Raw genomic sequence first — 11,694 nt, forward strand, 5'->3', positions numbered from 1 at the left:
CCTATAATGCCTGGGGAGTGTAATTAGACTATACACACGTAAATACACACAAAATTCCCCATTTATTCCAGGATTCTGCCTGCGCTGGGAGTCAGGGTGTTGGACAAGGGTCATAATAATTAGCTGCTTATCAGTTTAACTGTATAAGGTCAAAACAGAAGGAAATGAACCTGAGCATTTGTGTCCTCCGCTGCAGTTCCACAGCTACTGGGAAATGAGCCTGAACCAATCAGTGTTTCTTCTGACACATGCTTTTTAACACACTCGTTAACAACACTTCCAAGTCTTTCTTGGCTCGCCCATCTTTCTTTCTCTTGCATTTGAAATGCAACTGTGTCTGCGAGATATACTCCTAATGTCAGGTTTCCATTAAGAATCATCAGACTGCAGAAAGCTGGAATCTTGTGCAACCCAGAGTAAAGTAAAGAAGTGTTTGGATTTTTTGTTTTGTTCATCTGTTTTTGTTCTCAGCTAAAGCATTTCTGTTATCCCCTCCATACGTCTCGATCTCTTTATTTTACCACTATCAATTATTTCTTCCACCTCTCCTTTTTATCTCGCCTCACCCCTCTTATCTTTCAGGTCATGTTTTAGGTTGTTTGGCTAATCTTTGAATGGCTTAGTAACATTTTCATAAAAATTTGATCTCAAATGCATCTATAATTCAACACCAGCCTCACTTTATCAGTCATTAGACGTACATACACAGAAAACTCTCAGACTTCTCATACTCAGTATTAGGCTTACTCTTTCCTCCTCCTTTTCTATGCCTTTCATCAAGTTTTCATCTAGGTTTTCGTCCTACCTTCCACTACATTCTTTGGGTTTTTTTCTCTTCTTAGTATCTCTTTTGATCTCTCCTACTCTCCTTTGCTCTGCTTTTGTCTCGTCTTTCCTTCCATTTCCCACATCTTCTCTCTTTTTTGAATGTAATCATTTTCTTTTTTGTCCCTCCTTTTCTCTTGTCACTCTTCTTTGTTTTCCTTTTCCCATCATCTGCTTCACTGGACAGCTCTAGTTCAAACTTGTTTTCCATTTCACTTTACAAGTTAAACTACACAGCGTTTGTCCTAGTCATTCCTCTCTACATCCAGCATCACATAAGAGTCAGAGAGTAAATGTTGTATGTGTATATGTAACATATATCTTTCCTGATATAGAAAAAAAGCACACTGTATTTCCAGTTTTGTGCTTTTGTGGCAAGTAAATATTTAGTTTAGTGGTTAATTTAAAAAAAAAAAAGTTATATGGTAGTTTATTAATTAAAAGCTTAATAAGGAAATAAATGTGAGTTCAGGCAAACCTAAATCAGCTGACAATGAGTGTGTGCTACTGTAATTATTGTTCTTTATGTTCAGTGAAGGAAAACAAAATGAGACAACTCGCATAGTCATCGCAAACTATGTCCCACAGCTAAAATGTTTACAGCAGTAAATGTTATAAATGATCAAGATATTATAATGCTAAAGTTAGATTTTGTTATTAGGTTAACAGGCTACTTGGCAACCATGCTAACATTTCAGTCTCTGTCTCATCAACCACTCAGTTGATTTAGTCTAAATGCTGTACTTAAGTCTTGCGTGGCCTATTTTAAAATAATATGTATTTTTATTTTATTTTGTGTATTATGTGTTATAGTAAATTACCTCATCTACTTACTTAGCTATAGCTTTAGTAGACACGTTTGCTGGTTTAACTCCCCATTATAAAGAAAAACTGTACAATGCAGTGGCTATAGAACTATGAGGCCATAGACATTTACATCACTTTCATATAAATCTTGCTTTTCACTAAGCAGTTCTGTTGGTGGAACAATGGCCTGTTCACAGTCAATGTGTCATTCAGCCCTTACACTCACATGCAAACTAAAAACTACCAAGACCATTCCCACTGGATGAGTAAAATTCATAGAGTCAGAACATCAAAATTTAGGATTTGCACTTATCAGAAGTGTTCAACTTAAAGAAATCTGGTGAAATATGTGACAAATGAGACAGTACAGATGGAGAAGAGTACACAGAGTGAGAAGAGACAGTGAAAGGGGATGAGAGATAAAAGAGGAAATAAGCAGATGATGGAGAGGAGGAGAAGGAGGAGGAAGAAAGCTCTCCATCTGTTTCTGCTGAGTCACGAAGGTGGCTGAGTTCTTAAATGTCAGGACTCCTCTTGACTCCTGACCGCGCACACACACACACACACACACACACACACACACACACACACACACACACACACACACACACACACACACACACAGTATCTGTACATAGAGTTAAGCTACAGAGCATTAATGGCATTAAAGCTTGAAGTTTTGGCAAAGCCAGAGAGTCGAGAGAGAAGGAAGATGCTTACAAAGACTGCAAACAGAGGAGAGAAAGGAGTCTCTCAGTTGACTATTCAGTAAACAACCAGCCAGCCAAGAACATCACCAGTCAGTGTACCATACAGGCATATTCATGAGCTCCATTGTCAGAAAATCAAACACAAGAGACACAAACAAACAAACAAAAAAGAACTGCATTATAAAACAGGAATTTGTGAACATGGTCGTTTTGGGCACGACATATTTTTTTTCTGAGTAGCTGACAACAAACTTGCAGCAAAGCACATCAGAGTTTTCAGAACAGCCCCCTTTCACAGGACTATTATCATGATTGATAGCTGTGTTAGACATATGAATTAACTGGATTATGTTTCTACAAACTGTTTTTTAAACTATACCAAAAATAAGTGACCTAAAATCTAGGAAATCTAACACAATCTGAGCATGTGACATGCAAACTGTGCAAGTATAATCCCATTCTTACTGCTTCTTTACTGCTTCACCACAGTGGATGGCTGCCACTACCACTGCACTACAGCAACATTATAATCTCATTTTTAACAATTAACTCAAAAAGCAAAAGTGGAAATGTATATAAATATTTAGACAATCTATTTGCCAAAATAAAGCTTGACAGCTATTAATGAATCAGGTCAAAAGCCCACAGGCTGAATATTCTAGCTCATTTAATGGACATAAAAACAGTTCTCAGTAGAATATCACAGAATGCATCGCATTACCCAAGTTTACTTATCACAGTGAGAAAGAAAGGTTTGCGTGCCACACTACCATTATCTGCCCGCTGGCTAAGTGTGCTAGTGTGTATCCGGTCTGCATGCAGGTGTGAGTGTCTCCAGGGGAGAAAAAGATAGACCTGTGTGAGTGGGTGTCTGTTTGCATGTGATGTGTCTATGTAAGCTTCAGTGGGTCAGTGTATGTGTTTAATGTTGAATGTGTTTCAGCTCTGTGCAATCTATAAAAGAAAGTTAACATCTCCCATAGAACAAAAGGATAAATCATATCACATGCATAGTTAAAATATGTGCCAATTGATTTAATAAAGAAGCCTAATTGAAGTCAAGGTCATGCAACAGAGAAGAACATTAATATGGCTTGTTTGCATGCGGCTGGTAATGCTATATTTCATCTCGTGCTCCCCCCGCTTCCTGCTCACTTTCTGCTCTAGTTATCTAGTAAACATTGAAGAAGTTTTCCCCGAAGCACAAGTGTAGGAAAAGTGCTCTTTTTTAAGTGATGTTTTTGGGAAACAAGTTGAAAATCACTGGAAGTTTGTTGTTAGCAGATGGTGGAAAATGTGAGCCTGTTGTCATTTCTAGGGTGTCACATGCTGCCATTCTGTCAGATAGAAAAACTGTACTCTGATATTTTGGTGATATTTATTGCACTAATGTGGCAGATCTTTAACTTTTACCCCATGCATGTGAACGCCTGTAAAACACTCCTTGATATCACCTATAAACACACCCAGGAAGCATAATTGTTCTACATGGAGTGTTACTATTGTGAAGGAACAAAACTGAAGTTTTACTAAACATCACCACATTTTTTTTTGTTTCTAAATGTAATCAATAAGTGAAGGAGAAAGAGGAAAAAGGTGAAAACTCCAAAATGAGACCTGAACTATGGCCTCCTGGATGACAAACTTGCAACTTACTTCTCATCCTCCCACTAAACAGATCTTAGTAGAACTACATTTTGGGTGTTTTTGGTTTAGGGAATAGTGCAAGTCATCCGCTAATTACATGTAAAAGTGTCTGTGAGCAAGCTAATGAATCCAAATTGTCCCTAAACCATCCAGCATGTCAAGGCGCTCACAAAAAGACATCTATGTTTTCCTCACTTTTAGAACTCATTAACTTGACAAATTACATATTTTCAATCTAACCACACGTTCCATTTTGTCACATATCGTTTCCACTCTCCTGTGCATTATTTGATTTTTCTCTCCTTTGACTTGTTTTTTCCTTAATGCCAGCTACACTTATTTTTTTTTTGTATTCATACATCGTCCACCTGCCAATTTTAGCTGCCACTTTAAACTCTGTTTTTATTATTGCACTTCTTGAAACGTTTTTTCATCCAAATGGCATCTCTCATTCTGACTCCCAGCCCTTTCATGCATTAATATAAGCTGCTGAGGCTTGAGGGAAGCACTGACAGTCTTTACAATCACAAAAGTTGATGGGTTCTGTATTCCTGTAGTCCTTGTATTCTCTCACGTGTCATCAAACAGCTGCAAGCAGCTATAATGGCTCTCGGAAAAACCAGAATCCACTGAATTACTGCAACAACAAAACAAAAAGCTTCATCATTTTTAAGAGCAAAAGGAGTTTTTGAGAACACATTAAAAAGGTCAATTAAGAAAAATGTGTAGGTGTCAAAAAATTATTCTGTTTTGTGTATACTCCAATCAACAAAACCGGTGTACTTTTGATTCTAGATTTTTTTGCTATTGGGTGACCTTGGCTGAGTTTGCCTCCACAAGTACTTTATTTATTTATCCAGGTAAAAAAATCTCATTGAGATTAAAAATCTCATTCCCAAGAGAAAGCTGGCATCATGGCAACAAAAGTCAAAATACACATACTACATAAGTATATAACATTTAAAACAAATATAATATCCCATACCAACATGTGTAAGATTTAAACATATCTGCACCTTGGTGTATGTGCTGTCATCAACATGGAAATTACCATCATTACCAAAGAGGACAGGAAGGTAACAAGAAACAAAGGAGAGCAGGTTTCACATTTATGTCATAGGATCCAGTTCTGAGAGAAACATCTGGAGTGACACCTGCACTAGAAAAAAGTAGCCTGCTCGACCAAAAAACTGAACTTACCCCACAGCTTTACTGCTACAGAGAACTAGAGACAAAATGGTGGACATTCACCCTTCTGTACGTCTCTATTTTATAGTCATTTGAATAATTTAAAACACTGAAAGCCACGAAGCAACAACAAATCATTTCCTGAAACAAATATGACTGATTTGACATCATAGCCATTGCTATAATATGTGAACTTTCAGTAAATCCAAATGGAAATCCAAGTGCCTTTGAGCAACCAAAAGGCAGCTCCGGGAACCGGAAAATAAATCTAATGCAATCTAAGTGTGAAAACTGTACTTTCTCCAGTAGAGTGACACTTGACACTTGAGACGGGCTCCTTTTGTATCCATCCATCCATTCTCTTCCGCTTATCCAATCCTAGGCAAAACTTTCTATCCTGTACTATTAATCCGTGCTTAAAAAATGCATGTGTAGGCTTGAGAACTGTCTTTTTCTCATTTCAGTTGTCCCCTTAAGGCAGATCATCTTCTTCCATCTTATCCCTAGCATCCTCTTCTCTTACACCAAGTGTCTGCATGTCCTCCTTCCCTATATCAATTAACCTCCTCTGCAGTCTTCTCTTTTCCTCTTACTTGGGAACTGCATATCCAGCATCCTAGTTATGGACCAAAGGATACTGTGACATGAATGAGGACCAGCACACACAGCTTGCAAGTTACTACACTTTTTACTGTTTAGGGTTTTTTCAACAATCGGGTGCAGCTTTCCAGCTGCCACCCACACACAAAACACCCCACCTCAGGTCCCACCACATCCTTTATAGGGGAGACACGATCAGCTGATGGAGCTCAGGTGTGTGTCAGCCTCCCCTGACACCACACCCTGAACCCACTCCTCCACCCCTCCTGAGCCACAAACCACACCCCGCCACAGATATTTAACAGTACTGCATAAATGTCTGTGCAAACATCTTGAGCCACCCCTCATTTCTTTATATTTTGCTTGTAAAGAACCAGAATTTCTTCTAGTTTTAAGAAATCGCTCTATACACTTTCTGGCTTTTGAAAGTATTTCTTTTCACATTGAATGCTTTTTCATTCATTTTCAGTCCAGCCCTTGAAGTTGCTGTTATCCTTCTGTAACAAATCACACATGACATTTGTCTCCACCCACTCCAACCTCCCTGCACTCTCTTCTTCACCTGTCTCATTCAGTGTATGTTTCTTCTGATAGTTGACCCCAGCTATTTAAACTCAACCACTCTCACTACCTCTACTGCTACCCTCTCTCTCATTTCCACACAAGTATTCAGCCTTGCTGTTACTGAATTGCATTCCTCTTCTCTCCTGAGCATGCCTCCAGCTCTCCAGGAACCTGCTCCCTACTCTCACTACATACAATTGCCTGCAATCATCATAGTCCACAGAGACTCCTGCCTGACCTCATCTATCAACCTGTTCAACACCACAGCAAACGGCAAGGTGTTCAGAGCTGATCCCTGACCCAGTGCCGTCCCCACAGTATTTCACTATATTAACTGGCATAACATGCTAACTTTGTTATTTATCCACAGTCAATGTGAACAAAACCATGACAGCTTCAGCATTAACATACTCTATTGCCTTACTGAAATGATACACCTCTAGTGTGACAATGCTAGCTTGACAAATAGTAATTAAACAGAGGAATAAATTTAAAAAAAACAAAACCTCAAATTGTAATTAAGACTAATAGATTTTTTTCCACTGGTGCTGATAAGTTGAGCAAAAATATCAATGTAGAACATGGTTTATGTACATGTAACATTTTAATACACAGTTTTAAATGAATTCTTTTTTAAATAAACCTCGGTTACTATTGATTACCAGAAATACAAATGAAATTCATATGGCTAATTCATGATCTTTTGATATGACTTGGATCCTTGCCACAACATTTCTAAAAAAAGCTATAAATATGGAACAATATTTAACAAAAAAATGTGACATAAAAATTAATTTTCTCTAACTTGGTATATACATGCTTAACAATACTGGATCATTCCACTGTGTGTGTATAGCTAAACCCCAGAAAGGAAAAAAATCACTAATTATGCTACCATCTACAAACACTAATGAGTTTCTACATATGGAGCCAAAATGCAGTAACATCTATTTATCATCGGCTCAGAGGTACTAAATAATTAACAAAACCATTCTAATAATTCAGAATCATTATTTATTCATCCATGTTTTCATTTTTCTCTTTTTCTATCAATACAGCTGTCTGAACACATGCTGTACAAGAACACTGTGTAAAAGTGAAAGAGCATCTAATTTTCACAGTGCTGTAGCTCTCACTGTGACAGGTTTTATTATGTCACTAAGCTGTGAGTCTGCGTTCACTGAGCTAATTTCAAGAGCAATATTGTCGCTGTCAGAACCTTTCATCTCTCCTGTTTTGTTTTTTTGCTTTTTTTGCTTTTAACTGATCTGAAGGTTTGCACGCAACTCTGTGGGGTGAGATATTTTTTTAAATGCTAAAGGCTATTCACAGACTAAAAAACCTTTCAGCAAATAAGTGCAGAGGTCTGCACAGAGATGTCTGAGGAAACAGAGAGAACTGAACAGTTTAAAAAAGAAAAACAGTTCTACATTTGTACAGTGCAGTGACATGGACACTCCACCGGCCTATCAAATATGTGCTTTTTATAAGATATACCTCTTATTATTATAAACTATTAAACACTGTTTGGGTATTAGAGAACCCTTAAAACCTGCGAATTTGAATTGCAATTCATCCGCTCTCTTGCGCTTCAGTCATGCACCCATCAATAAAGCATTTTTAACTACAATGCCTTTCTCAATCTAAATGCACAGTAAGGCTCAAAAATGCCTTCAAAGCCTTGCAATTAACGCCTAACGTGCTTTGTTATTCAGCAGGATATGTTCCTTAGTTCCATTTTGCATATAAAAGCTTTTCACCTGAAAACACCACCTGCCAGGACTCATGCCTAAGCACTAAACACTGACAAGTGAACCAGGATTAAACAAAGATATAATTTTGTGACCACTTATATTGCTATTAGATATGTGTGCTGGGGTTAAGGTAGCACTATTCTACCCATATATCATACATAGTGTGGCACAGAAACAAAAACCAAACAGCCACTGCTGCTGGTGAGTGAGACACACTGGGGAGTTTATTTCCTCGCTTCTAGGATGAACAGAAAATGATGTCGTCTATGGCCGTGAGAGGGTACCGAGTCCTGGTTAACCTCACTCACATACTAGAATGGTGTAGTATGTGTTAGTTATCATAATCATCCGAGCAGGCGAAACAACATTAAGTCACAGCATTTGCCTCACTGACTTTGAGGTTTTTAAACTTTAAACTTTGAACTTTTTTAAAGGCCCACTAAATAATTTGAAATGTTTTATATGTGCAAGAAAGCTAACACGCATTGGCTCGAATAATTACATCCTAACAAACAGGATGTCAAGCCTCACTCGTAGAACTAAGAAACCTGCTGAAAACTCTGTTGTTGAAGTGAAACAGGACCCATACTTTTCCACTGCAGGGAATAAATTCTATAAAACAGGTGAGCAGTAGCTCTCTACCAAGAAATGAGTCTCTCTCCTCCAGACAATACAGAGTTTTGTGTTTGTGTCAAACTGCAAACTGATTGATTTCTCTGCAAAGAGGCAAACCTCAGAAATGTATAAAGAGAGAGAATTTGGTCTGGTTTCAACAATATTCTCAGCATAGTCCATCAGTCATCACTACAAGCACAGTTCTCATACCTATGCATTGATATAAGCATATTTTCTATGCTAAGCGCTTTGCCTAACATTCACGCACACATTTTGAAGGATGCATCAGGAGCAACTTGGGAATCAGTAACTTCCCCCTGATACTTTGACATACAAACTAGAGGACCCGCTCTACCTCCTGAGCCACAACCACTCTTAATCAAACAGTTCTTGAAAGCTCCTGCAAGACTTAAATACACAAAAGTATTAATCAGTGGAGCTTTTGGAGTATCAGATACGTGAGAGTAAATGTTAAATATTGTGGCTGCCAAATTATTAAATTGTTTTTGAGAATCTGTCAGTAATTGAAACGTAATGATTATAATTCCAAATATATCTCATTTCTCATCAAGAACAGACAGACTGAGCAACACAAACTCACCCAGAATCATAAATTTATTATAAGTGCTCTCTGGCAATATGACGAAACACATTTGCAGAATCAAGCAAACTAAGAAACCACAGCTGCAGCAGCCTGAATCCTCACTGATCTGATAAGTAACTGAACTGTCAAGAGCTTAGACGAATAAAAAAAATGCCTATAATAATGGGAAACAGAAAAAAATCTTAATCACTTATGAAGCACTTGATACACAGTTTTCTGTGTATGTGGAGGAGATGGATGTCTCACCAAACTGTTTATATAAATTTACACCTTCGCTTACTTCTTATATTAGCAAATGTTTAGGTTTTTCTTTGTTTTAAACTCTCACAGACTTCATTTTGGCTCAGAAAAAGAAGTTTGATTTTAAAATCCAGTACACACAACGGCAGGTTGGTGTATTCAGGTCAGACAGCTTCCAAAAGTCTACACTGGTTGTTGTAAGTTTGAAATATATTACCAATATTAAACTAAACTAGATACAAGATTTGCTATCAAATTAATAGATCTGAGAATGAAGTGTGCATGTCAAAACAGCTCTTAAAGGAGCCAAGTACAGAGTGACGGTTTACAGGAGCAAAAAAGCTCTCAGCATGCACTGAAGTTCATATCTGCAAAAACAGGAACAAACAGCCAGTCTGCTGATATTACACACCAGAAACGCTGAACAGGACATGACAGGGTAACAAACCCAGCCTGTCAGCTCCAGGTCTGCTTCACGAAGACCGACAGTAAAACAGACTTTAGTGTCTGTTTTCGTCTCTGTCTGTGTGCAGCTGCAAACACGTATTCACAGAACTGAGATAACTCTTCGGGCAAAAGCAGTCCCGTCAGAGACACGAGCAGTTCGGTGGAATTTGATCGGTCCATGAAACACCTGCCCATCAGCAGCAGCAGCAGCAGCACCAGCATCCCCACATCTGCCATGCTGCACCCGCAGCATTCAAATATAAGATACATAAAAATCCATTTTGGACTTCACAAGAATTAAAAAAAAAAAAAATGTTGTGTGATTACGATGGGGTGGGCAAACTGAAGAGCCAAACTCATGAAAATCCAAATACATTCTGTAAGAGATTAAAAAAACAGCACATTTCATTTTTTTTAAAAAAAGTGAACAAAACGTAACAAAAAAAGAAACTAAAAATAAAGACAAGAAAGGGCAGAAGACTGGTTTTCCCTCCAACAACAACACAAAGCAGAGAGTAAAGAGCTCCGGCAAAGACTTGCAGGATAACAGAGAAATCCAACAGCTAAAAAACAAGGGGATGGGGGGGGACAAAAAAGAAGACAAAAAAAGAAAAAGAAGGGATATCAAACCTGAAAGAAAGAAAGAAAGAAAGAAAAAATGAAGACAAGAGGAGGGGAAGAACTGACCTTCCAACGTTGGAGGTAAAAACGCTGAAAGAGGCTGACGGTGAGAAGGTGAGAAGAGCTGACAGCGTGCGGGGACGACGTCCGGAGTGCGCTCGGTAAACAGGCTGAAGCTCTGAGTGGCAGAGCAGCCGCTGGAGCTGCGACAAACAGCAGCAGCGTGTCGACTGGAGCAAACCACTGAGCACAGGCAGGGAGGGGGAGCTGCTGCTGCTGCTGGGAGCTCTGTGGGTAATTTGGCGCCTGGATTAAAAAGCGCACGACAAAGTCACTTACAAGGAAAAACGAAAGAAAATTTACTGCATGTGTCTAATTTTCCATAGCTGCTGGTAGCTCATTGCCCAGATTTTCCTGTAATCATAAAGCAGTTCATTCATTGTTCATTCACAGAACACAGGCTTAAAAGATGTGGACCCATTGTTAAAAAAAAAACATTGTACATTTACACAGAGAAAAAAATATCATGTAATTGTTGATCTATTACTTAATTACTTTGCTGTATTATGAATGGCCATGGGGGAGGTCTTTATCTGCATAAAGATGTAGAGTTTATGAACACAGTCAAAAATCAAAAATATATGGTCCAGATTGGAGTCTGTGACGGACTGACTCTAGCCTCTGCACCTTATACTGGACACCCCTGGTTTAGAGCATTGGCGAATTTAGACCTTTTTTAATGGGTGCTCAAGCATCCCTAAATTTCATTATAGAGCCTCTCAAAAACACTATAGTAACAATAATAACGTATTTTACTAGTATTTTCTGACATCATCTTCTTATGGTCTATTTTGTCAGCTTGTCTATATGGACGATTAAGTTACAACGAAAACAAGGTAAAATGTTCTTTGTTCTTGATGTCATGATGTTACATAGCTGTCACACGCTGTGGCTTCTTAGTAATAAACAAGACTTAGGTTATTGCTGTTAAAAGAAAATGAAGAGATTATTCAAAGTACACTTTACCTGAAACATCAACAAGCAGAAGTGCAAGTGGTTCTGGGGGGGGGGT

General features: G+C 38.3%; 1 protein-coding gene across 2 annotated transcripts in view; it reads right to left on the reverse strand.

Moving 5' to 3' along the window:
- The window catches only part of raly (RALY heterogeneous nuclear ribonucleoprotein), a 122,576-nt gene extending 111,787 nt beyond the window's left edge, over positions 1-10,789 (reverse strand). For both annotated transcript variants that reach the window (XM_063473733.1, XM_063473732.1), the window contains exon 1: positions 10,689-10,789. The gene's annotated coding sequence lies outside the window, so the exon portion shown is untranslated. The remainder of the gene's footprint in view (positions 1-10,688) is intronic.
- Positions 10,790-11,694: the final 905 nt, after the last annotated feature.

This window comes from Pelmatolapia mariae, linkage group LG5, assembly GCF_036321145.2.
Source record: "Pelmatolapia mariae isolate MD_Pm_ZW linkage group LG5, Pm_UMD_F_2, whole genome shotgun sequence".
Classification (NCBI taxonomy): Eukaryota; Metazoa; Chordata; class Actinopteri; order Cichliformes; family Cichlidae; genus Pelmatolapia; species Pelmatolapia mariae.